The sequence below is a fragment of the Ictidomys tridecemlineatus genome, chromosome 1 (genome assembly GCF_052094955.1).
Source record: "Ictidomys tridecemlineatus isolate mIctTri1 chromosome 1, mIctTri1.hap1, whole genome shotgun sequence".
NCBI classification, from domain to species: Eukaryota; Metazoa; Chordata; class Mammalia; order Rodentia; family Sciuridae; genus Ictidomys; species Ictidomys tridecemlineatus.
In genome coordinates this window covers 59,456,032-59,483,982 of record NC_135477.1, presented here as the reverse complement: position 1 = coordinate 59,483,982, position 27,951 = coordinate 59,456,032, and positions in this window count along the sequence as shown.

Genomic DNA, 27,951 nt, shown 5'->3' with positions numbered 1-27,951 from the left:
TACTCTGGGACCCTTGGACTCTGAGGCTAAAGTTGTTGAGGGAAGGTATTGTTGAAATGAAGCAGATTCGGGGGATGCAAAAGAAATCTGGATAAATTTAGAAGAATAAGAGTAATTATCCTGAAGAGCCCAGTAATTCTCCCTGGTGGGTTGTTAGCTGAGTAATTCTTGGGAGCCACTTGGTTGGCCATGATTATATAACTTAAGAAATTACTGGAAGAATGTAAGGCATTACTTAGGAGACTTAAAATTTCGAGGGGAAAAAAAAAATATCTTGGAATCTGCCCCGAGGACATTCTGAATGGATTCCAGGCACACCATACTGTTCTTTACTGATTGATGTTCTGTTTAGTTAAATCCTGCTGTTTTGCAGTTTCAGTGCCTTCCTATAACTTCATAGAAATTCCCTGAGGCAAAATTAGCATCTGTCCCCTATTTTCCATCACCTTAAAGAATTATTGCTGAGAAAATTATTGTGAGAAAATGTTTTAGGAAATTATGAGATACTTAAATCTGTTCATAAATCAAAACTTTTTTTTAATTTTAAACGATAGTTTCAGGTATTTGCAGTAAAATTTCAGATGGAGCAGAGGAAGTTAGTTGGGATAAAACCATGGCACTTACAATCTATGCAGACCATGCTCTGAATCTCTGAAGGATGCTAAATATTTTGGATATCTATAGATTTAAAAATGTATTTTCCAGAGCAAAATTGTCAGTTTTGATTTTAGCTCTTTTGCTTGTATGCAAACTGATAAGTCTGGCTCTTATGATTTTTGAAAACATGACATGAATGGGGAGGCTTACTCAGTAAATGTCACTGTAAGTGACCCTATTAAGAGATATTCTTGAAATGCAGACTTTTAGTTTATTATAAATTGCCCAGCAGATTTTCAGGGGGGAAAAATCCCCTGAGAGGGATCCATTTTCCCATCAGATTTTCATTAAGATCCATTTGCCTGAACCTTTGTCTGTTACTCTGCTCTTGGGATGTCTTGAGAATCAATCATTCCATTTTATTTGCCTGAATGTCACGTGAATATAAAAACACATGGCCAAAAGTTTGTGATTTGTTATCCATAACAAGCACTCCTTATGTTGGTTTTTGTGTAGTTGTGTATTTCGGTTATTAAAGCAAAACTTGTTGGTTCTTGCTTCAGTGGGAAATAAGAGGACTAAATGTTGACTTTGTCTGTAATAACTGCAGGCTTTCTTGTGTTATGATAACTTTTTGCAAATTTCTTCTAGAGTCAGAATCACTCCCATGATATGCTGTTGTACTAATTTCTGAAAGTTAATGCTGGATAAGTACTGCCACAGACGAATAGCTGATTGTGTTGTTTTTCCCTTCTTAATATTCTTCCAACTATTCTTCAATGGGACATAATTAAGCAGGAAAGGGAATTCTGGAAAAGATTCAAACCATCATATAAAATATTTGAAAATTACAATTGGCCTTTCCTTTTGTAAAAGTCCCAAAACCCATTGGCCTCTGAGATTGAATATCAAAAATTTTATCCATTTTCCCTTTCCTGGTTTTACAGCTAAAATCGATTCAAACATTTGCCAAGTATAATTCAGACTTTCTGGTTACAGGCCAAGTTTTCACACTAACCATTATGAATTTGCAATGAATTCATAACATTTAGTATTCATGGTAATAACACTGATCATTATGAAAAGATTTAATATTCATGAGGGTTATACTGCTATTTTCTCAGGTGCCATGATAATTTTTAATAATAATTCAGCATCTCTTAATGGGCATTTGGCATAATAGAGTGTGATCCAAGAGTTTTGGTTAAAGGATATTAAAGGAAAGAAAGCAGGGCATTAATACAAATTTTAAAACTTGATCTTCCATGAGAATGTTTGATCAGTATTATTCTGTATTATTAAAACAAGCTGTCTCTGCTAAACAGCTCTGAAATGTCAGATAAGTCTCTCCATTGTGTATGCAAGCCAATGACTGGCACAGTTCAGTTTAAACAGGAGGGAAAACAAAAATATCTGTAAGTCCATTTATCTAGGTGAAAAAGTACTTTTAGTATTTGTGTCAGCGTTGGCCTTTGTGTCCTTAAATTTGCTTTTTACCAGCGCATATACTTCAGGGTATTTTTTTTTTCCAGTACGCCATCTGTTTCTTTGCAATTGGGGATGGTTGAATAATTTCCTGAGGAATTGCTGACAAGATGTGGCCCAGGAACAGTAATCCAGCAGGACCAGATTTCTCATTAAAATCACTAAGCTCAGCTGTGTTACAGCAAGCTCTTGATTTAAGGTGGTCACCCTGGACCAGTTGAAGGTCAATGGCCAGCAACTACCCATTTTTTTTTCTAAAAATAGGACAGTGAAATCTGTGTATATATGCTATAAATGGTTCCAGGTATAGGTCCATTTGGGTGGTAAAGTGTCACTTGTCCCAAAGGGAATTGTTTTGTTCTCCTTTATTGCAGTGACCATCTTTGTTTCCTTTTATGTAGATCCTTCTCTTAGTCTCTGAAGTGACTGTGCTGAGCAGGGCAGCAACTCACACATCACGCCACCTAACCTCAGACTATTGCATTTTACTTTCCCAGGACTTTGTTGAATCAGGATTCACTTGTAGTTTTTTGGCATTTTCCGTAGTCCTGTTAGCAGAGCCTGACCCTTTTCACAGTTGCTCTTAACTTCTGACTGATGGAGGAGGAGGCATCTAGAATTAATAAGAGTCCCAAGCAGGCTAGATTGGGATCCAGATTGTACACTATCTCACATGGTGTCTGCCACAATTCTGTGACTTGGGTATCATTTTTCTCACTTTACAGATGAGGAAACAGAGTCTCAGAGCATTTAATAATTTACCCCTAAACACACAATTGGTAATTAATAAACCAGATATTATGCCAGATTGCCAGCTTTTTTTTTTTTAACCACCTACAGAGCATTTGGTCTCATAATTCCATATCCCTAAGTTGGTGTTGACCCTAAGTGTAGTCAACCAGTCACCAAGATCAGATGCAGCAGGAATGACTGTTAAAATGAAACTCCTTCCCTACTTCAGACTTCCCAAGTCAGAATCACTGAGCTGGTGGGCGCCTCGAGTTTTTAACAAGCTCCCCTGGTAATTCTGATGCATACTAAAATATGAGAACCACTGTCCTACAGCATAATAAATGTTATTTAATTAATTGGTTCATTAAATATTGAACAGTTAAAGTCATTATAAAGCTAAGAGTTGAGCTGGTGAAATTAAAAGTAAAAACTGAATGGTATGGTGGATGAGGGTTGGGAAGCTGAAGCCCAGAAAAAAAGAGACCGCCGCAGGGGCCTTCTATGGAATGAATCTCAGGAAGGCTTTCCCATCAAATTTTGGTGCAGTAGCAATGGCGAACCTAAGTTAACCAAATCATGTCCTAGATCCTTATTTTGTAAGTCAGTTGGCCCCACTGAAGATAGGCCCAAACATTCTGCCTGCCCACTTTCTACAGTTTCTCTGGGAAAACAGATGATATTGTTGTATAAATATTTTAAGTACTATTCCTTGTAAGTCCATGAAGGGGTCCCTATTTTAATTACATATTCAGTCTGCCACGTTTCTGCTCCTTTCTGTATACAAATTTGACTAACTTTTGGACGACCTCTCTCAGGATGCATCATAAATTTGATATGCAAGTGATCAAGAGGCTGTTTGGTTTTTACATTGTAAAATGTCTCCATTAAATTTGATAAAGTTTGCAAAGGCAGAGGTATTGTTGAACTCATCCTAATAAGAGATTTGAATTGACTTTAAAAAAGAAAAATGAAGAGGTGTACTTGCCATAAGGGAGCAGAGGCATCTCGATATTTCAAGGGCAGCAATGCTGACAGGTTTTAAGGGACAATCAGAAACATGTATAGCAGTTCCTGGAAATTTCTCCTTATCTTGAGGTTTAGCTTTGTTTTTGTTTGTTTGTTTGTTTGTTTTTTTGCATTAGTCTTCTCTTCTATTTCTTGAATTGGTAGAGGGTGGCCATATCACAGATGCCCGTCTTATGTATTCCTTGATCAAAAGAAGAATTCAGAATACTTCATATATCCTCCTCCCAATTATAGGGACAAGAAATCGAATTGGTCTAGCTTAGGGCAAGTTTCATTGCCAAGCACATGTGTACAGGGATAAGGAAAGGGATTATGTTGAGGAGGGTCTTCTGGCAGGGAAGGAAGAGACTCTTACCTTCCCAGTGAAGAGGGATTGGGAAGATGTTCCTAAAGTTAATTCTTCAAGAAAGAATATACTTTGTCAATGCCTCGAATCTTGTTTATTCTCTGGGTGGAAGAGAGGTGAGGGATACTAACTAGTGAGGAAGGAGAGTATGAAACATAGCTTTGGATAGGAAAAACAGAATATAAGAGACCCCTCAAAATTTGGTAGCAGTTTTCTTCCTTCCCCTTGAGTTACTTCCTCCCAAGACTAATAGTGACCAATCCTAGAGAAATAAACAAAAGCCATGTTAACTGTGAAAGATGTGGATTTATATGTAATACTCATATAAAGTAAGCCATAAAGACATAATTTTATGTGCATAACTTTTTATGCATGCTTCATTTCATCATCTTGAAGTAATATCCATTGCAAGTTTGGAAGAAGTGGTCATGTTTCCGATTTGACTCTGAATCAGGAGATGGAAGTCCATGTCTATTTCATCTATAATGGCATCTCATCTAGGGCTCTTTATGAAGTATGTGTTTGACACAAAAGAAATAATATTAGATGGCAACTTTTTTCAGTCACTGCCATACATCTTAGTGGCCAATTCTTTTTATATAGCAGAGATAAAAATCAGTGCTATACCATTCTGACAATCTTAGCTGCTGGTCTGAAAATATCAGGACTGATGTACTCCTTAATTGGAGGGAGAGGTAACATATTCTTGGATAGCTTTGATGTCTTCACTCAGTAAGCATTTATTGCACATGACACAGACTAAACACTGGTGGCCTGTGGGCTGGACTTATATGACAAATGTGCATGTGTGTGCATGTATGTGTGTGTGAAAAGAGATTATATTTATTTCTATTTAGGAAGGGTTTAAAAATCCTTAGTTGTCAACATTTACAGGTTTGAAGATTTTACATAAAAATCCAGATTTCCATCTTTACTCAGGGGATGTGACATAACTAAGTTTATATATGTACAAGGTGACATTGACTAGAATTCTAGAGTGGGGGTCCTTTAGATGAAGCATGTGTTCCCCAGTTTAGACAAATTTCCACCGCTCCCTATTATTTACACTTGGGCAACTTTACCTATTTGCATTTGCCATGCTGGTTTCTGTGAGCATCTGCATTTTCAATTCTGTATGTATTCATAGCATATTAAGTTAATTTGTACCAGGATATTCTCCTAGACTATATAATCTTTAAACAAACAAACTCTTCACTACACAAAATGGGCAGCTTGACAAACCAATATATCTGACGCCAAATGAGATGTGATAGCTTTCTAACATGGTTAGCTCCAACGGTTGCTTTATTCCTACCCCGTGGTGCATGATAAGAGCAAGCATGGGGATTAACCAAGTTAACTATTTATGAAGGGAGGTTAACAATCATTTCAGTTGCCTCAGCTCTTGGTTCTTAGTCCATAGAGCAGAGTTATCTTCCTTACTTAGGTTTACTATGTGACCTTCCCCCCAGATTTATCCTTTCAAAACATGAGATGTCTTGGCACAGTTGGCTTGAGCCCAGAAGAGTATCATAAACATTTATATTTCATTGCCTCCTCTTTTTGTACTTGATTGCCTCCCATATAATTACCATAGAGTAAATCTCTTCTAAATATTCTCAATAGGACAATGTTGGAAATTGGTGGGAAGAGATACATGGGCAGAGAAGTCAGATTTTAAGGTTGGAGACTTTAGCCATGTGGTCTCAGATCTACTCTGCCAGGACTAACAAGGTGCCCATACTCCTGATGTTTGACAACAGTGACAGCTTAAAATAGGTCATTTTTACAGGTCTCTCAATTAATTTGCCAAATCCATTGTTGATGCTTGACTAATCTAAGTTTATCTCCACATTAAGTATTCCCTGTCTCTACCAACATATGCTGAATTCACCCCACTAAATGCTTCTGCTCCCTGTTTTACTAGCACTTCTCAACCACTATGCATTAAAGTGTGCCCTTTTCCATTGCCATAGTCATATGTTGCAGCTCTAACATCCAATGTGGACTATATTTAGAGGTAGGGCTTTACAGAGTTCATTAGGGTTGGATGAAGTCATGATGGTGGGATTCTAATATCTTCTTCTTTCTTTGCCTTGTGACCATTGTGAATCAGGAAAAGATCCCTCACCAGAAACTGGCCATGCTGGCACCCTGTTTGTGGGCTTCCAGCTTCTAGAGCTGTGAAAAACTAAATTCCTACTGTTCAAACCACCCAGTCTATAGCAGTTTGTTGTGGCAGCCCAAGAAGACTAAGACAAACTGTGTTCTGAGAAACTCTGGAGCCCAGTAGATATTAATAAGTGTTCCAAAATGCAAAAAGGCAAGATGGTCAAGTAATTTTAGAGGTACTGAATTAAGTAAACGAGGTTCTTTATCACATGACTTATCAGGGCCTTTAATTATTAAAGAATACTTATAAATCTCCAAAAAGAGATATTTATTTATGCAAGCTTTGCTTATTTAATCATGAAACATTTTTTTTCCGCAGGAATACATCTTAATATCTTACATAAAGTAAATGTTCTTTAAAGCATCATGTAGAAAATGCACGTATATTAATCTGCCACTTATTTTAAAACTGCCTTATGGCTTTCTTATTCAGTTGAATTGTGTACTATACTCATTTTTTTTCCATTCAAAGAAAAAATTTCATTAGAATCTACAGAGTGTGAAGTGCTGTCCTGGTAGATTTCATAACTTTCTTCTATTTTATCATCTCTACAGTGCCATGATCCACCATTTCACAGACTATGAGATTAATACTCAAAGTAATTGGCTCAGAGTAATGACTAGCAGAAATATGAGTTGGTCTGATTTTAAAGCATATGCTTTCCTTTTTCACTTTTTTCCTTAACTATATGCAGGCAGCAACAATGAGACTTAGAAATATACCAGAGGCACAAGACCTGATATTTTTTTAGACTGATGGTCTTGGTTTCAAAGCTTATCTATTTGCTTCTAAATTTTGTGCTTTTCTTGATAAAACATGTATATTCTAGGACAAGAGATTTTCATGAGATTTTACAGAGAAAGAGAGGCACAGGGTACATGAAGGAAATAGCACATTTGACTGAAACAGTTTATGGAGGACAGAAAGTTCCCCCACAAGAGCAGGTGAAGCTGGGAAAGTATGCTAGGAATAGACTGTGAAGTTTTGGGATACTGTATATTAGCTATACTATACTATATTTTTGCTGCAGCAACAAATAATACCAAAATGGTTGTAACATGGAGGTAGTTACAAGTTACCTGAAGGATTCAGATTGCCTGTGGCTCTTGCTGAGCCTGGCTGAATCCAATTTGAATTTTCTCAGCTACACGTGGCTTTTCATTCCTAAATGAAAGCTAAAGAAAGAGCCAACATATGAGTCATGTTGTTTTCATGGTAGGGTCTTAAACTTAAGGGTGCAAGCAATGCCCCTTAAGCTTTGTTTCGAACTAGCATACTGTCTCTTTTATTTATATTCCATTGGGTCAAAGTTACATAACCAATTTGAAAGTAGTATTGTATATTTTGCCTATTCTACCTGCAAAAATCACATGCCAGAGGTATAGATGTATAATCTTCTTATAGAGAAAGAGTGAAATATTAGAATAATTATCTTTTCTATCACAATAAGAAGTTTGGCTTTATATAGGAAATAAGAAACTATCAAAGTTTTAAAAACATATTTCTATTTTTTTTCTTTTCCTTCCAGATTAAAGAGGAAGAAGTAAAACTTGATACTTTTTATATCCTTCATATGACTTTGTAGACTACCATCACCTAGTAGGAACCCCAACTCCATAAAAATAACATAAAAAACAATTAACCATGATGGGATTTTGCAGAGGTTCCACTTAAACTTTAATTTTATGTCACAATTTTTACCACTGAAAAACAACTCTTCTCACTCTTATTGGGAGGCAGAATTCTTGGTCTGGAAAAGTGAATGTGGGTTTTATGTGAGAGAGAGTTATGTTGGATAGACAATTTTTTTTCCCTAACCCAAATTATAGGGAGTAGACAAACTTTTGGGTGGGGCTCACTTTCTCCTTTTTTTTCTCACTTTTGCTTTGGTATGAAGAGGCTCTTTGAGAATAAAACCCACTCAGGATTATGCCATGATAGGCTTTCAGTATTAGTGAGAAAGGAATTGGGCTATCTTATAGGAACTCCAATCTGAGTATAGTCTATGTCCAGTCTTATCCTACCAGGAGTACGAGAAAAAGAAACACCTCTTTGACCTTGGACAGATGGATATAAGTAGAATGAACCAGAGTGAGAAGTAGAACAGAGTGAAAGAGACCAAGGAGAGGAGATATCTGGATATCTGTGTAATATGCATCATCTTTAGATTCCAAATTTATTTACAGGGAACCAGGAATAGGCTGGTAGAGTGGTTTCTTTGGGGGTTGCATTAAAATGTTAGGATTATGCTATCTAGATTTTTGACTATGCACTCCAGGGGTGAGAAAGGGGATAAGAGAGAAAGGCAATGTGAGATAGTAGAGATTTTTCCAGGTCAATCTGGACTAGCAATTGGGAACCTTTGGAACAGGCAATGTTCCAGGCAAAGGATTGCTCTCAAAGGCTGGACTGTTGGATTCTTAGCCTTTTGGTGCTGAACCATTCCAGGCTCCTGTGCACATCTTCCCTGGGACTGGAAGAACTGAGAGTTAAATGGTCCTTTGTGTTTAAGCATCTTCTGTTGCTTAGGTCACTGGGGACTCTTTAACATTGTTAGTTAAAAACTTGATAACTGTGTTCTGTTGCGATATAATTAAATATTTGATTAATTGCTTCAGTTTTATTCCACAGAGTATGCAGTTTTCCTGAATCAAAGAGTTTGCCTCAGCACGGTGTCAAGAAACATGAAGATTTAAGGCTCACCCAAGCATCAACTGAGAGCTAATGCACACGGCCCTGACTCTTGAGGCTGCTGAATGGTTGGATTAAACAAACATTAAAAAAAAAAAAGGAGGGCTGCTGTTGCTTCTGAGGAAGAATAACATAGTGTGTTAAATATAGAAGAACACAAGTTTGCATTTATGTATCTGAATTGTGTATTCTGGCTCCATTTCTGGTTTTTCTTATTAATGGAAGAAAAATGCAGTCTCATCTGTAAGAGTGAGGCCACGGTGATGGGTGAACTCAAACAGGGAGAAAGTCTTTCCCAGTCACCAAATATTTCCTGGTCACTTTTTAATGTATAGAAACATAATGTGGGTCAGATTGCTTTCAAAGTGCTCACGTCCCACTAGGAGATACAGACCTTTGTAAAATGCATTAAAATATAGATAAATACGAATACATCCAAAAATAGAGATAGTGAGGCTAATGTGGTGAGGCGGGAGTGAGAAACAGAGGTCAGAAAAAAAAGAAACACTAAAATAATTGAGTTTTTTGTAAAAGGGTCTCTAAAGAAAAGCTAAAGGGAAAAAGAAGAAGGAAAGAGGAATGGATAACTTAATGCCAGCTTTCAGTGCATGTCATGGTGATTGGTTTTTCAAACTTTTTTTGTGGTGTTGGGGATTGAACCCAGGGTCTTGTGCCTGTGAGGCAACCACTCTACCAACTGAGCTATATCCCCAGCCTGTGATCAGTCTTTAAAACTGAGTGGAAAATATCGCCTAAAGTCAAAGGAACTGGACTAGAGCAACTGCTCTGTTGTAGTCTGTGCTCTATGTGATTTTTAGTGTCTTCACCTACAAAACCACAACCTAGATGGATACCTAAATCCACCCCTTCTTCACAGGGTGGATTTGTTCTTGGGTGGCTGCAGTTCAAGAGCTGACTATATTTTTCCTTCTCTGTGGCTTAGCCAAGGACACATATGAGTAGTTCTGGCCGATGGAAAGTGCATGGGATTGACGTGTGTCGCTTCTAGGAGGCTCTGAGGTCCCTTCCAAGCTCTTCCCTCTTGGATTGGTGGTGAAGACGGTGATATATTATAAGGGTGTATCTGAGAGCAACCAGGTTTGTATCAGATTCCATGTAAGCAAAAAATAAGCTTTTGTTGTCTTGAATCACTGAGTTTTAGGGTGTGAATTACAACACTTATCCTTACAAGAACACTATTGCTGAGAGCCTCAAACATGATAGTAGATGTGAAACATTTTAAAATTTTTAGTATGAGATTAATATTAGAGATTGTAGTTGGGAATTAATAGTGAATTTAGTAAGAAATGCAACTGACTCAGTTGAGAATATGTTAAAAATTATTATTGTTGTATGGATTTATACTGTTAGGAAAATGCCTTTGAATGTTAGAAGAACATTCAAAGTTCCTTTGAGTAAAAACTAATAACATAAAATAAAATTTTATAAAAATAAACTTTGAAACATAAACTTGAGTTTCATCATTTTGGCATATGTGTGTTTTTAATTTGCTTTTTAAATAAAATGTGAATTTTATTAATAAAAGGAGATACTGCTTGAGTTAGAAAATAAGAGCAGAAAAAGATTGGATGGGAGGATTTATAGGGAAAAAATGCTGAATTAGTCACAAATATTTCAGGTACAAGTGACAGAATCTTGACTTGAAGTAGCTTGACCAATGGGGACTATACCAAGGTGTAACTCTAAGAATGGCAAGAGGACAACTGGGCCTCAGCGAGGAACTAAAATGCCATTAGGTTTCCTCTGCTTCCTCTTTTCTGCTTTTCTCTGCATGTCGTTTCAAATTTTTATTGGGCATTGCATTTCCTCTTCATGGCTGTTGACAGCTCCCTGGTTCCCCATTCTAATCCTTCAGTTACCAAGGCAGGCCCTATCTACAAACTCTTTTCTTCCGAATCCTAACATTCCAGTGATGAGACTTACTGGGTTATCTGAATGATGCGCCCATTCTTCAGGGGGTGAAGTCACTAATGTGGCAGCTTTGGGTTAATCATATGTATGAGGGACAATTTACTAGAAAGAAATCTCAGAGGCAAATTTATCATCTAAGAGAAATTTTAAAATGAAATTGTTTCTTAAAAAAATAATTGTAAAAGAACTATTCTAGTTTCTTGAGGATCTGTAATAATGAAGGGACTCTATTGTTCTCTAGAGACATCTACTATATTCCAGAATCTTATGATCTACTTTTCTGGGAACTTAAAATATAATGAGGAAAGAGATAAATGAATAGGTCCTTAGAATGTTTGTTTTTTAAATATCATTTGAGTCCTACAAAGCAGATCTTTGTTTACTTTCATTAAATATATGTGATTTCTTTTATGATTGAAAGATATTTAGCCTTGAACAATGTACAGACTTGTGGCTCATATATTTTGGGAGTCCCTCCAACTTTAAGATCCTAAAAAAAACTTTCTCAGTTTAGTAAGCTCATATAACTATTTTCAGCCACACTTCATTATATATATATATATACATACACACACATACACACACACACACACACACACACACACACAAGGTTTCTTTAAAAAGAATTTTTAACAAAATTTCCACTTCTGAGATAAAAAAAGGGAGTCTGTATCCTGGCAACAGAAACTGATTATGAAAGATAATAATGTTTGACTTTGATCGTCTGCATCAAAATGTTGATATAGATTTAACTGGATTTTTCTAAAAGGATGCTAAAGTCAATATTAGCATAGTCGGAATCTGAGTCAATTTGCCTGTATTCTGAGACATCTAATTAAGAAATCTTTAATCTTGTCCTCTGTTGTCCTACTCTCACCATTATTATTCCTAACAAAATGTAATACTACCTGGATTTGAGGTGGGATGGAGGAGGATTGTGTTTAAGAAAGGAAAGACCTAAAAGATTTGCTTCTAGGGACCAGTGAAGAAAGTGTCTCAGTTTGCTTAGAGCCTAGACACTGATGATGCTTTGAAACCCTTTTCAAGGGTTCTTTCCTGGAATTGGTAATGGTGCTGAATTTCAAGATGATCTCTTAATCATCCCAAGTATTCACCACAGTTACCAATAAAAAAAAATTTAAAATTTTTGCTCTTTCACAAAATATGATATATATGCTACAAATATATTTTTTAAAAAAATATGCGTTTTATGTTTGCATATTTAAATTACACCATGCTGTGATTATCTTACAATTGTTATATAACTTAGTATTTTAATGCTTCTCATTGTTGAAAATTTAGACTTTCCTTAATTTTTGCTTATAAAACATTACATTGATAAATTTTCATTTACCTTGTTGGTTATTAACAGAGAATACTTTCCTAGAAATTTAGCTCTGGTTTGGCATGGTGGTACATGCTTGTATAACCAGTAACTCAGGAAGCTGAGACAGTATTCAAGGCCAACTTAGGGAGAGGCTTTCACTAAATAAAAGTAGAAGGACAGGAGATATAGCTCAGTGGCTGAGCACACGCACACATACACACACACACACACACACTCAAAAAAAAAAAAAAAAGAAAGCCATATACATATAGTTGCCCTTCAGAAAGATTGCATAAGTTTAGAATTTAGACTTCGATCAATAGGGTGAGGAAACTAATTATCAGCATGTTTTAAAAAATGCATATTAAACTGATTTTAAAGTAGTCTTTTACATCTGAAACATTCTATGATATTTTTACTTAATTTATATTTTTAGTCAAGTTTAAATATTTTCACCTTTATTAAACATTTGGAATTGTTTGTGCATTATATATATATCCTGTGAATATTTTAATTTTAGGGTGTTTGTACTTTTTTATTTGTAAAAGCTATTTATTAAAGAGATAATCTTCCACATTTTATAGCATTTATTTTTATATAGCAACTTACAAATTTATGCTCTTTGTGACTAGGTCTATTTTCCTTTCTTTAATGGTTTCCCACTTTAGTATTATGCTAAGAAGGATTTCTTAGTACTTGGGGAAAAAAGTATAAGTTTGCAATTTATTATATCATTTTGAATATACTATTCAATTGCCTTTCTGGCTTTCATTGTTATGGCTGAGAAATCAGTTGTAAATTTCACTGGGGCTTCTTCTAAGTAAATGTGCATTTTCTCTGGTTTCTTTGGAATAGTTTTCTTATCTTTGGGTTTCAGTAGTTTTACTATGTTATACGTGTACGTGTGTGTGTATGTGTGTGTGTGTGTGTGTGTGTGAGAGTATGTGTGTGTATGTGTGTGTGTGTGTGTGTGTGTGTGTGTGTGTGTGGTATGTGCATGTGCACATGTGTGTTTGTTTTTATCCTCCATGTGTATTTGATGTTTTTGATGTTGGAAAACAGTGGTGAAGGTAATCACAACCTGATTGTCTTCCATTCAAGCTTTTTCTTTGTATAGTAATGGAGGCCCATTGAACCCAGGTCTAGATGGGACTGAAGGGCTTTTGAGAATAAAGAGTTAATAGTTGGTTTGTGGTTCTATGACTATGAATGTGAGTACTAGACTCTATGTAAATGATGTCCCATATTTATGCTGTAAATGGTGCAAGGAAGAAAGATGTCTATTGTATAAAAAGGAGTGTTTTTCAGTTAAGAATCTTTGGATTACCAATGACTCATCATAAACTTAGAGAAAAGAGAATTTTTTTAGTTCTCATAACTCAAAATTTTACTGTAAATTTGGTTTTAGGGATCGGTTGGCTACTGGAATTCAAATGATATAATCAGGTTCTAATTATTTTTTCAAATGCTCTTTTGAATTTATGGTCAGGTTTATTTTATGTTGAAAATATTGGCTCCAAGAACTCAAAACCATTTTCTTTTCAGACTCAAGTCTGACTCAAGAGAAATAGTAGGTACTTTCCTTGCTTTCACAGTTACAGCAAAATTGTATCTTATTTGCTTTGATTTGGTATACTTTGATTTGTACACTCTTGAATAATTAGTATGTCCAGAGAAAGGAAATGCATTGATTGGCTCAACCATGTCATATGGCCACTCAATTCTAGATCTAGAGAGTGTGGTTAAGTCAATTTGAAGTCTATAAGTTGAGCAGGGAGGAGTTATTTGCCAGAGGAAAATTGAGGCTTTGTGCTGATGAAATATATTTCTTGTTTCCTTGGCCTTCTGAGACTGTAATTGGTTGCTTTTGTATTTTTGGCCTCATATGATGTAGAATAGACTCTTCGATGCTCCTGAAATACCTGATTCCACTCATGCCCTACATCAATATTTGTAGTTCCTCATTCAAGTCACTTAGAGAGATGATTTCACTAAATAAAAATAAAAGGACAGGAGACATTTTTTTATAACTAAAGGTAGATTCAATTATTCTGTACTCTGAATATTACAAATTCCTAGAGAACACTTAAAATAAAATAATGTTTCTCTCTAGAGATTCTGATATAGTTCATCTGATGTGAAACCAGAGCTTGATTACTCCAATATAGAAAGAACCAGAATGAGAAACATAGGTTAGAAAATTCTGGAGTAAATTAAATATAGATTTTCTTGGAAGGTAGATCTTCAAGTCTGATATTTTTCTTTAGCAATCATAGATTGATATCCTTTATTTTAATGTTGTTTGTGTTTGAATTTTAAAATTCCTTGTTAGACATGCTGTGTTAGTGAAGGGGAGGATGGGAGGAAAGGTGGAAATGACAGGAGGAGAGTAGATATACTATATATGAGGTGGTTTCCCTTCAAGACCTCTGAGAAATCACAATAAAATATTCCACCTTGAAAAATCTACCTCGATCTTGGAAGAATTTGTATGTAAGCAGAGGGGGGCCTTATCCTTTAATGCCTGACATTAACTGTTTCTAGGTGAAGAACTTCAAAAGGTAATATAGTACTTGCATGTCTATACAGTTGCCCCATAGTAAGGACTTCAATTTTAACTGGGTTCATTTCAAATCCTATTGTCAGTTCTCTATAAGTTACTAAGAAGAGAGGTCTTTCTGTTGGAGCATTTCAAATAAGACAGAAAACCACTAACCCAGCTAGTGCCTGACTAGTGTTTACTTCTTTGCCATATGAGGCACTTAGGCATAAGTATGGGGTGCTATATATGTTCCCAAAGGTTTGGATGCTCTTTTCAAGTGATGATGGATGAAAATCATTTGAAAGATTTGAAATCTATATTAGACTTTTTCTGCTCCAAGTTCATAACCAGTAACAATAAAAAACAAGGATGAGTATTTCCATGAGCTCTCAGATGCCAACATCTAGAAATCCATAGATAACTCCACATCAGCATTTTTCTACAAGAGCCATCCTCTAGTTTTGATGTATGAATTAAATTTTGCCTGGGAGTAAAGAGTAGACTGCCTTCAACTTGCCAAACTTTGTTTCTGGGATTGAGGTGGAGATAGGGACTTAGAGCAGTTTTTATTTTTCTGTTCTACTGCCCTTCAACCAACCTCTCTATTTTCAGCCCTGATTCTAATTTCTACCAATATTCTTTTTTCTTTTTAAGTTTTGTTGGTTCTTTTTAGTTATATATGACAGTAGAATGTATTTTGACATATTACACCTACATGAAGTATAACTTCCCGTTTTTGTGGTTGTACATGATGTGGAGTTAAATTGGTTATGTAGTCGTAGATAAACATTGGAAAGTTATGTCTGATTCATTCTACTGTCTTTCCTATTCTCAACCCCCCCATCCCTTCCCTTCATTCTCCTTTGTCTAATCCAATGAATGTCTATTCTGCTTTACCAACTTATTGTGTGTTAGTATCCTCATATCAGAGACAACATGCAGCCTTTGGTTTTTTGAGATTGGCTCATCTTACTTAGCATAATACTGCCCAATTTTATCCATTTACTGGAAAATTCCATAATTTTATTCTTCCTTATAGTTCAGTAATAGTCCATTGTGTATATGTATCACATTTTCTCTATCCATTCATCTTGGGTAAAGAAGGACACTTAGGTTGGTTCCATAGCTTAGCTATTGTGAATTGAGCTGCTACAAACATTGAAGTGTCTTCTCTAAAAGCTGCAACCCTCCATCCCCACACACTTCATGGGGAGGCCTGAGGACCAGGAAAAGTATTACTTCTGGCCAAAGCAACCAGCTCAAAGTGAATCAAGTCTACACTGACTCAAAGGGAAAATTTCCAAATATATTACGCCAAGGGAACAAAGTCCCCTTGTACATTGGCTTAAGGTAAGTGAGTCCCCATCTACACCACCTCAAGGTCAGCCAATATATACAGTGAGCAGGAAAGGGAGGCACAGTGATCCAGGCTTTGGATGGGATGGCTGTTGGGCTCCAGCACTCTTTGTGAGGCCCCTCTCAAAAAACAAACAAACAAACAAACAAACAAACAAAAAACCAAAAGCAAAACGAAACAAAACTGCCTTTAAAAACTTTTGCAACATTAATTTTATTATACAATTTGTAAATAAAAAGAAAAGAAATTGAGAATACATTTCTACCAGAGCATGGGAGAAAAGACAAAGAACAGGGTAGGGGGAAGTGTCCCAGGGAAAAGTCTGTATGATGTGTCTTCGCAGGTGGGGGCAGACCGAGACGCCTGGTGGATGCAGATGCCCTGCTGCTGGAATCTCTGCAGAGAAGCCTGAGCCAGTGGGCACACTTCCCTCCCACATCATGATGTCAGAGGGCTCAGGGTCTTCAGGCTGTCCCTCTGTTCTGTCTGTCTGGGCTTGGCATTTCCACTGGAGCCACTCTGCTTCTGGATGCTGTCACATGGAGGCAGGGTATGCAGCACAGTTGTCGAATGCATTTGGGGACCCTCCTCTTCACCCTCTTCCAACCCTGCTGCTGTGGTGGGATTGCCTGTGGAGGTGACTCCAGGGGATGAGCGGCTGGGCACAGGGTCATGCTTAAGGCTAGGCTGGGAGGGGGTGTGTCCACGTGGAGGAAGTGGAGGGGATGGCAGGCTCACTGGCACTTCTAACACTCTTCTGCTGGTGCTGCTTGGCCTCCTCAAGCTGCTGCTGCTCACTGGGAAGGGAAGGGCAGGCTCACTGGAGCACTTTGGGGCTGACCCTGGGAGGATCCTCAGGGCCTGCTCTCAGCATTCTCTAGTGCTTGAGGTTAAGGTAGGTGGCCATCGCATCATCAAATCTTCTTCTGGCCACAGACACCGTGGTATTATAGGGGTGGTAACCCATGTGGATCATAATATTCATAATTGTGGAATGTGGAAGTTTGGGGAGTGTCTCATTAGAAGGACTGGGCGAAGCAGCTTTCTCATCCTGGCTCAGCGATGGGTGCCTCAAAACCTGCTTTCTGGTGGCTTGTGGGGTCCACCATCAGGATCTCACAGATGAGGTTCTGGGTTCCCTTGGACACATGTGGGGGAATGCCAAACATTCCCTGCCTGATCAGCTACCTTAGCTGCTTTCTGCTGGATTCCATAGTGGGCATTTCCCTGTGAGCACTAAGTAGGGAATAACTTCTAGGCTCCAGATGTCTGCTGGGGGGCCCTGGTATTCCTTCCCCTGGGTGAGTTCATGAAAAAAAGTATAAGAGAGTGCCCTCAAACCTCTTCAGCTTCTGCCCAGCTATGAATCTGGTGCCCAGGCCAAAGTCAATGAGCTGGACATTGCTGCTGCCATCCACCATGAGGTTCTCGGGCTTCAAGTCCAGGTGATTCCCAGCTTGTGGCAGTAAACTACATGGCCAACAAGTCTACCCAAACAGTCTCCTGCATGCCATTAGGTTCCACACCTGCATGCGCCATGATAATATATATATAGTCAAAGATCTCAATGCCCTGGAAGAGCCTCCATCACCTCCAGAACAAAGAACAAGGGCAAGTTCAAGGCTACTTTTGCCAAGACCTTCACCACAAACTCTGTCTCAGTGAGTAGACAGCAGGCAAGTTTCACCTGGACGAAGCCCCCTTTCCAATGTCCTGCAGGACCATATAATGGTCTGGGAAGGCAGGCTCACAGCAGGAGACCTGCCCCGAAGCACTACACTGCTCTGACTACTCTCCTTGCTCACCCTAGTCCAGAACAAGGATGCTAGCTTAAACAAACAAACAAAGAAACAAACAAAATGAAAAACAAAACAAAACAAAAAAACCCAAATAAAAAAAACAATATCCCAAGACCACAAGCACCAACCACCAATCACCACCAACCACCACCAAACGCACTAACTGTCTAGGAGACTGCTGACAGGTCACCACCAAGAACTTCTTATACTTACGGACAAAATCCCAGCTGTAGCCACTGGCTTATATACCTGGAGTTTACTCACAATGTCTCCTGTGAGGTCCAAGCATGAAATCACCCAATCACTCCTGGGTGTAACCCCCAGTGGTCATCTCACTTTTGGGGCCTCCACTTTCATTATAAGAATAAGAGAGGACCCTGGAGGTCTTTTCTCTAATGGGTTATGGACACCCATATGTACTAGTTTAGAGATTAAAAGTTAAAGGATACTTCAGACGTCTTTTTGAATGTGAAAATCTATAATAACACTGTGGCTTTGAAAGACCTTATCATATCTACACTCCAGGATTGTGCTTCTTTGCTGGCCTGAACTGAACAGCTTTCCTCCTCTGGATACTTGCCCTATGATGGAGTCAGTTGTCCAGGAATTGGGACCTCTGAAACTGTTAGCCTCATAAAAGCTTTTCCTCCTCCAAGTTGTTCTTGGTGAATGTTTTGGTCACAGAGACAAAAAGCTAATTAAAACACCACCACACATCTTTGCACTTAGGTTGACAAATGTACATTTGTGTGTGTGTGTGTGTGTGTGTGTGTGTGTGCAGTCCTTGCACATGATGAAGAAGCTCTGGTATTATGCACCTTCCATTCCTGTGGTTGGAGCTTCCTGGCCTAACCAGCTCTCTCTACTGTTGCGTTGAGGCCGAACTGTGAACAGGAGTTTGGGAGGAATATACACTTTCAAATCACAGCATGCACCACTGGATGTACCCTGTGTGAAAGGAGTCATTCAGGTCCTTGATCCAGAATTTAAGCAAGTGGCATTATGGAGAGCTTCATACTAGAGGTTGATTATGAGAAATTGGGAAGGGAACAGGAATAGTAGGCAATATCTCATTCTCCTGGACTTATGTTTCTAAATATCAGTGCACCTCAGAACTTCCCCAAGAACCATTTATACATTTGATCTTAAGGACAGAGTCTTCAACAATTCCCTACATTTCTGGTGGGTCCCTCAAGAGATTTTGAGGCAAATTACCTGAAAATAGTTTAGAATCTGGCAAAGGTGATGATGTCCAAAAATTAAATCATTGTACTCTTTTAGTAGTTCAGTGAAAATTTAGTGAGCCCCTTTATACTCCTCCCCATCTCCTCCCTGGTAAAGAAAACAGACAAGAAAACAGACAAGAAATCAGCCAATTTAAGTTCAGCAAGACAAATGCTATGATGGTGCAGGAATGGGGTGCCAGGAGGAATGGGGCTCCTCTGACTCATTCCAAGGTTAGAGGAGATGGTATCTGAGCTGAAACCTGAGAGGTAAAGTGTGAGTAGGAAGTGGGGGGAGGTGCCTAGTGGGCTGTGAGTCAGGGGCTGGGGTAGGAGTGGGGGAAATGTGAAAGGAGGGTCAGAAAGTTCACAAGGTTGGGAGACACATTTTCAGTCTCATGGAGATTTCAATATAATTGGGCAGATAAATGGCAAAATATTTTGCTAATGGATATAGACAAAAGCAGTGACTTCCAGGAAGGCTTTGGTTGAATTACCAAGTGAATAATGCAGACTCCTCATCACTCTAGGACTTCTCAGCAGAAGGTATCTCCTCTCTTCCTGCAATAAAATTCTGTGACCTATGATATCATTCTGTAGTGGAAAGAGAAGGCTTCATAGGAGAGGTAGGGGTTCCAATGGGCATTGAAGAATGGGTTGACTTTTGTGAAGTTTTGTTTTGCTATAATTTTAAGTTTACAAGGCTAGTATAAAAAATCATTATCCTAATTGGAATAAGTTATACTCCATGCAAGTATAGTATGTCAGAATACACTCTACTGTCATCTAGATCTAAAAAAGAACAAATAAAAAATTTCATTATTTATCCAGGTTCATTGATTGTTTACTTCTTGCTATATTTGCCATGTGTCTGTCTGTTTCTCTCTTTACACACACACATACACACACACACACAATTTTTTTCAGAACCTTTTGAGTATTAGATGGAGATAGTGTACTCTTCCCCCTAATTATTTCAGTGTATATTCCCAGGAAAAGAACATATTTTTACATTTCTCCATAAAATAATCAATGTTTAACATCAACATAACTGATCTATATCAAAATTCATCAGTTGTCTCAATAATGTTCTTGGTAGGTTTTTCTTTCCCAGTATAAGCTTCAATTCAGATTTATATGTTGTACTTAGTTGTCTTTAAAATTTTCCTTTCATTTAAAATATCTCTCTGATTTTCCTTAGTCTTTCTCAATCTTGGTATTATTGGGGGGGTGTTTTTAAAAAAATATTAACCAAGTTTAGCTTTATTTTTTTATTTTTTTCTTTGTAATTATACATGACAGCAGAATATATTCTGACATTTTACACATACACGAAGTATAACATTCCATTCTTGTGGCTGTACATAATGTACATAATACATGAATACACCAGTTTTGTATTCATGTATGAACATAGGGAAGTTATGTCTGATTCATTCTACTGTCTTTCCCATTCCAATCCTCTCTCCCTTCCCCAATCCCCACTGCCAATCTGATGAACCTCCACTCCTCCCTCTGCCCCTTCTATTCTGAGTCAGTATCCACATATCAGAGAGAAATTTGACCTTTGAGTTTTGGGGATTGGCTTATTTCATTTAACATGATGGTCTCCAGTTTCATCCATTTACTTGCAAACACCACGATTTTTTTCTTCATCATGGCTGAGTAACAGTCCACTGTGTGTATATATCACATTTTATTTATGAATTATTCTGTTGAAGGGCACCTAGATGGGTTCCATAGCTTAGCTATTGTGAATTGAGCTCTATAAACATTGATGTGGCTTCATCACTATAGTTTGCTGATTTTAAGACCTTTGGGTATATGCTGAGGAGTGGGATAACTGGATCAAATGGTGGTTTTATTACAAGTTTTCTGAGGCATCTCCATACTGCTTTCCACATTTTTTGCTTATTCTATTCTAGAGCCTTTCTAGTCCTGGAGGGGTCTCTGACTGCCATAAGCAATTCGTCTCCCCAGGGTAGATTCTGGACTATGGATTATTTGGGGTTTTATCTACCAACATACTTCTGTTTACTTTACAATTCTAGAAATTTAAAGAACTGTCACTTTCTCCCATTATCTCTGTTTCTAAGTATATTAATTTTAACTGATGTACTCTTATTGAGTGGGTTTTTGGGTGTAAATGGAGATGAATTCTTATATTGCCATTTGTACCTGAAACTTCTTTTTCTTTTCTTTCTTTTTTTTAATGTCTTGAGCTATTTTATACTTCATCTTACCATTTAATGAAACGTACGATAGTAGTTGACTTTGCAAATAAATTTACTCAATTCTGTTAGCTATATACACAGTGAAATACATGAGCAAAATTTTGTTCTTGTGGCAGGAGAAAAAAAAGTAACAGCAGCTTAATACTGCTTCTGCTGCCAAAGTCTACTATGAGACTTTGGAAAATAATTGAAAACACAAATAGATGAAAGACTTTATAATGCCATTTATAACATTTTATTAGAATTAAAAATGTCTATAGAATTAAAAGAATGGAGATTTTTGGCAGAGTATGGGACATTTACTTAAGAATAAATTACTTTGAAACTTCTGTTACTTTCTTAATTTTTTTTTACCAGTTTCTGCCTAAGGAATTATGCCAAATGTTTTCAAAAGTATAAATTATTGCTCACAACTCAAACTATTTTATCTTTTTTATTTAATTAAGTATATCTTTCATCTCTTTATTAAGAGATATAAAACCTGATTGCTATGTATTTAGCATTTTTTCTAGTTTATCTTTTTGGTACTTAAAAAAGGTAACTCCATGCCATATGCTATGTACCAGAATGGCTGTAAATAATCATAAAATTAAATGCCAGAATTTACCACTACATGTGGTTTCTCATTAAGGTTTGATGTGGCTTCTCTAAACCGAAAATGGTTGAGGGGTTTATTTCTTGTATTATCAAGCTGTTTTCTGAGCTTTCTTTCTGGCCCACCTACCTGGATATATAATTAACTTCATCCCTCAAAAGCTCCTGGTAGATTTGGACTACATCCTTAGGAAAATGTGAGGTTATGCTCTGAAATGCATATGTGCTGTAGGAATGGCAATTGCAAAGTATCTTCAGTGGCTGTTCCCTAATAAGATGGCAACCATATGTTCTGGATATTCCCTAGCAATCCTATGTCATGTACCATGATCTGGAGTTTGGAAAATATAGCCAATACCATATGTAATATTTACTAAGTACAGAGAATATATCAGGCTTCTACTGCTAATGAGCTAAATGTTATTTTAAGATGAATTTCAAACTAACCCAGAATATATCAGTAATTTATTTAGATTCAACTTTGTCTTTTCTAGATAATATTTTTTTCTCTAGAATTAAAAATTTTCATATAAAGAAGACCATGGCCCTATATTAACAAATCCAGTTAAAAGAGATGTGATAGATGTTAAAATCAATATGGGTTCGAAATACATATCTATATACATTATCCTTTGATATTTTTCTCTATAATTATATCATATTATAGAGAACTGGAAATTTAACATAGATATGAAATAGTCCTATGTTCAAAAATAAACTCACAAAAGATTATATAAATTAAATTAAATTTTCCAGGTGTGTGAGTTTTGTTCTGCTATGATGCCAACAAATAAAGATTAGTTCCACTGAACAGTGCATTAATATTTTCATACCTTTCAGTTTTACCACCAGTAATAATAACGATATTTATTTCAATAACAATTATTTTTAAATGCCATTTATTGTGTAAAATAGTATGCTAGGGACTAAGGGCATCCCCAAATAGTTGTCTTGACTATTGCTCCAAAGAAGATGAAGCTCTAGTGGTTGAGGAGCGGGACAACTTGGGATTGAGTTCTAGAAGTCAGATGCGGGTTTGTCCCTTATCAGGTGCAAGTTAAATAACTTCCAGTGAGCTTTGGCTTTGTCATTTTGAAACTAGGGAACATAATACCTACCCCACAGGTGGCTGTACGATTTAAATGAGGAAGTTTGAGCAAAATGTTCAACATAGTTTCTGGTACAGGAACGTCATTAAACAAGTAGTGCCAAAAGTAGTCATTACTGTAAAATCATTAAGTTTCTTCCAAAATTGGTGGATGATATATGTCAACATTAGGCAGAATTTTCATTCATCAGAAAGCAGAACAAGTATTTGCCTTGATTTTTCTCAGTATTTCATGGGGATAGGAGTGGAGAGGAATTATGATAAGAATAATATAAAATTGCATCTCTGTTCCCTAATGGTCAACATCACCAATTCCTAGAAATTCTATTCCTCTGTATTTCTCTTGATCCTTCTTCTATTCTCCTTATGCTCAGAAATCCCCAGCCCTAGAATAGTTTATGCACAGTTTCTCTGCGTGAGGGAGAGGCTGGTCTAACTGTAGAACCAAACATAAATTCAGCCACCAGAGCCAAAAATAGGAGAGAAAGACAGAAAAGGATTTTTTTCTAGATTTTTGAATTGTTAAATGTCATAAGCTTTACAGTGTAATATATTTTATCTTGTACAACGAATTGGTTTGATCAATGCTGCTAAAATTAAATACAATAGGAACACTACTAGAATATCTTGGTTGTTGGGAATATAGACTTTCTCTGAAATACATTGATGAACGCAAAATATAGGAGAGTGTCCACATGAGGAAGGAAGCAAAAGTGTCAGGAATGCCATGGGACATCTATGATCTTCCATAGAAAGAAATCTGTCCCTATGTCAGCAGGATCAAAAACCAGAACTATGACCAGAAGAGAGAATGAACATTTTCTGGGTTTATTTCTTCTGAGAGACTCATAAGGTTTTTGCTGGAAAAGATCCTACAGATTATCTACTCTAGTGTTTATCAACATTTTTTTTTGTTTGTTTTAAAACTGTGGCAGCCCAGGGATGTAAATCCTGCATAGAACCCACCTGAATTCCTCTGTGTGGGAAGGCATGTAGAGAAACTCATATGTTTAAAATCATGAGCTAGTTAATGTTAGAGCAGGTCACAGAACTTGGGTCATCGTATTCCAGTCACAATGTGCTACCTTCTCATTTAACTTCAGTCTATTTCTTTCAGGAGTCTCGGTACAGAGAAAACAAGCAAGCATGACCTTCCACAAAGGACGTGATGACTCTGCTATTTCTACAAAAGTGAAATAGGAAAACAAATAAATACATCAAAGATGACATCGTTATTGTAACCCGAATGCATAACTGGATACTCTGTGCTTCCCTCTTTCAAATTATGTAGGAAATAGATCAGGGGAATGGGAGGGCGAAAGTGCTGGGGACTAATGTGGGTCAACTTATATTGTGATAAAATGTGTGCATGTACGAATATGTAACAAAAAATCCCATTATTATGTGTGACTATAATGCACAAAAAAATATGGAAAGAAAAATGATTAAATATTTTCTTGTCAAAGGAATATCAACTTATAGTAACTTATGGAGCAATCCTTCTATGCTTTCTTCTCTGCAGTTGATTATGTGATCCCTGAGAGAGAGTGACAGTGAGACGTGAAAGCACTTAAGCCACCTTAGACTTAACAACAAAAACAAGGCAGAACTGGATGCTGTGTCTAACCTTTGGTTTTGCTTCCAGCAATAAAAAATAATGCCATTGACTGAAAGTTCAGGTAATAGAATCTGTGGACTGATTGACTCTTACAAGCATTTGTCAGCCTTAGTCTTCTACTGCTGCATAACAAATTATCCCTAATTTAGTGGCTTATAAAAACATAAATTTATTTTCTCCCAGTGTCTGGAAACAGGTTAGATGGATCCTCTGTTTAGACTCTTAGCAGACTGAAATCAAGATGTCATCAAGACTTCTTCTCTCACAAGCTCACTGCTTGTTGGCATATTCATTTCTGTGAAGTGCCTATTGTCTCGCTAGTTCTTGGCTGGAGATAGTTCTCAGCTCCTGGAGAGTGCTCTCCTTTCAGAACATGGCAGTTATTTCTTTCAGACCAGCAGGATATTTCCCTCTGACATCCCACCTTTTTTTGATGAATCCTCTAATTAGGTCCAGGCTCACTCAGGATAATGTCCCTTTTGATGAATTCAACATCAGCTGTTTTTCTCAGTCATGGCTGTGGTATTCCAACATGTTCACAGATTGGAGGAAGATGAGTCAGGGGTTACTCGGGGCTTACACACCAGAAGGATGGAATCTTTGGGGCCAGTTTAGGATATTGTTTATCACAATTCAGATTTTCTAATTCATAGCCAGAGTAAATGGACACAGATGAAATGATCAATTAAGCCACATTTGTATTTTTTTAACCCCCCAAAAATATATTGTCAAAGAATTTTGGGGGGTGGGGTAGGAAAAAAAGGAGGTTCCTTTTCAAATTATGAAAAACTTAGAAAGACTTAGAAATGTAAAATTCATCTTTCCACAGATTTCCAAAAAGCAAAATACTCAATACTTTAGTATCAACCAGTGTTGTTGTGTTGAAACTTTATATATATATCTTTACATATATAACTATATATACATATATGCATATGTGTATATATATATATATATATATATATAAATATATATATATATAGGCACAATACCTTTATTTTTTATGTGGTGCCCCGTATGGAACCCAGTGCCTCACACATGCTAGGTAAGTGCTCTACCACTGACCCACAAACCCAGCCAGTGTTGAAACTTTTTTAATGATCAGTTATAATTGCTATTAAAATTCTTAAAAACAAACAGATAAATATCTTCCAGAAAACAGATTTCAAAGTTTTACTGTGTCTATGAACACAGTTCTAGTCTAGTTACTACTTACAGAGAAAAGAAACTAAAAGGCTCGATAATTTCATGACTCAACATTCTGAGACTTAAAAACAGAGGGTGAATGAAAACTATTTGGCAAGGTGTGTCATCGATGAAGTAAAAAGGAATTTATTGCCAATAGTTATGGCTTTGTCTCATAAAAAGAAGTCACACATTTCCTGGCAATTTTCTCTTTGATTTCTTTTGATGAAGGATTATTTTTCACCTATTCCAAATTTCCCTTAGACTTTTAGTTTGAGTCCTTCATAAAATGCTTCAGCCTTCAGAGACTATTAAAAATATCTCAGTGGTACTCCTGGAACCAACTCTGTTTTGGTAGAAAAAAGTTTGTGAGCGTTGTGGACTGGGGCTTACTTCAGATTGGCTACACATCCTGAAGCTGTGGGTTTTGCTGTGGCTCCAGACTACAGGGACACAAATTTTGCTAGGTTCCAGGTTGCTGAACTTGTGTTTTAGGGGAAGACAGTACATTTCATGACTCCTAGTGAGCCTCACTGTACTCAGGTACTTGTTCTTCTGGTACATAGAAATCGAGTGCAGTTGATGAGTTTAGACCTCCATTTCAATACTTCCAGCTCCCACAACCTCCTGGTGGGTGGGGGGGAAGAAAGAAAAAAAGGGGAGAATGTGGACTATAAATGAGAATTATACCTCTGCATCAGTATTACCGCCCTCCTTTTCTTCTACCCCATCCTTACCTACCTTTCTCCCCCTTCCCCCATTGTAATTATTTACTATGAAGAAGAAGGAAAAAATAAAGGAAAACAGAAAGGAAGAGACTCTCTCAGCTTCAAGCATCCAGAATTATACAGAGCTACAGAAAGAATTTATGGTTTCTAAGTTGTTAGACCTTTGCTGAGACAAATGTCAATGACAACAGCTGTGATGCAGATTCCTTGGAGGATCCAAAGGTTGGCTAACATCTTCCGGGCTCAGATCCTTTCTAAACAACATTTTCTGGCCTCTAAAATAAAGGGGTTTTGACATCTCTCTGAAGATGCGTTCCCTTTTCCCCCTCCCACCATCTCCTCCTCTCCTTCTCCTGTTCTCTCTCCCTCCCTTTCTCCTTTTCCTTCTTCCTTCTTGGTGGCATATTTTTTATCACTGGAAAAACAACTTAGGTATTGGGTGATTCTGATAAGGAATCTCACCAGCCCTTATAATGATCTAGCTAGACCAAGTTGTTTTAATAACTGTTCTCTTGAGGTTGAGTTGTTTCGGTGAACTTGGCATTGCTTTCCATAGGTAAAATATCTATCTTCGATAGGTGAATGGGGTGAATTAGTCTTAAGTGAACTGCTGCATCGTTACCAGTGAACTGGCCAACACATGGTCATCCAGGACGCTCAACCTTAGGGTCAGTAATGTGTTAAGTGACTTTCACATCAGAGGGGCAGATGTTGTCCAATTTCTCTTCATCCTCAGAAACAATGAGAGTGATTCCAGTAGCAACTCTTGTATATTAAATAATTTTACTTTCTTTGCCCTTTGGATGATGTAATTCTGGTTCAGAAGTGGCTTAAAAAGATTCTGATCACTGGCTAAGTGTGATTAGAGGAAAAGTGCATGGTTCATTTGCTTGCCATTTAAAAATTTACAGCCAAATCAGTGCAATGCTTCTAGCTCAGAAAGATTTGCCACCACTTTATGGGTTTTTTTTCCTTTTCAAGTAGGCAAATTAGGCTTTTAAATTCAGACAAACCTCCTTCTATTCTACTCAAAACCTTCTGAAGAGCTTCATGATTTCAACAATGTGGGAAATTTAACTGAGTGAAGTGCTTCATATTACAGTTAACTTTTGAATTTCCACTGAAGTATTGGCTGTTACAGAGTTCACAGCAATTTCAGAGTTTGTGGCATTACCAGAGTCACAGGATCAGAACAGAGAATGGGTAAATCAATAAGGGCTTCATGCCCAAGATATTCTCTGTTAGTTGATAAAA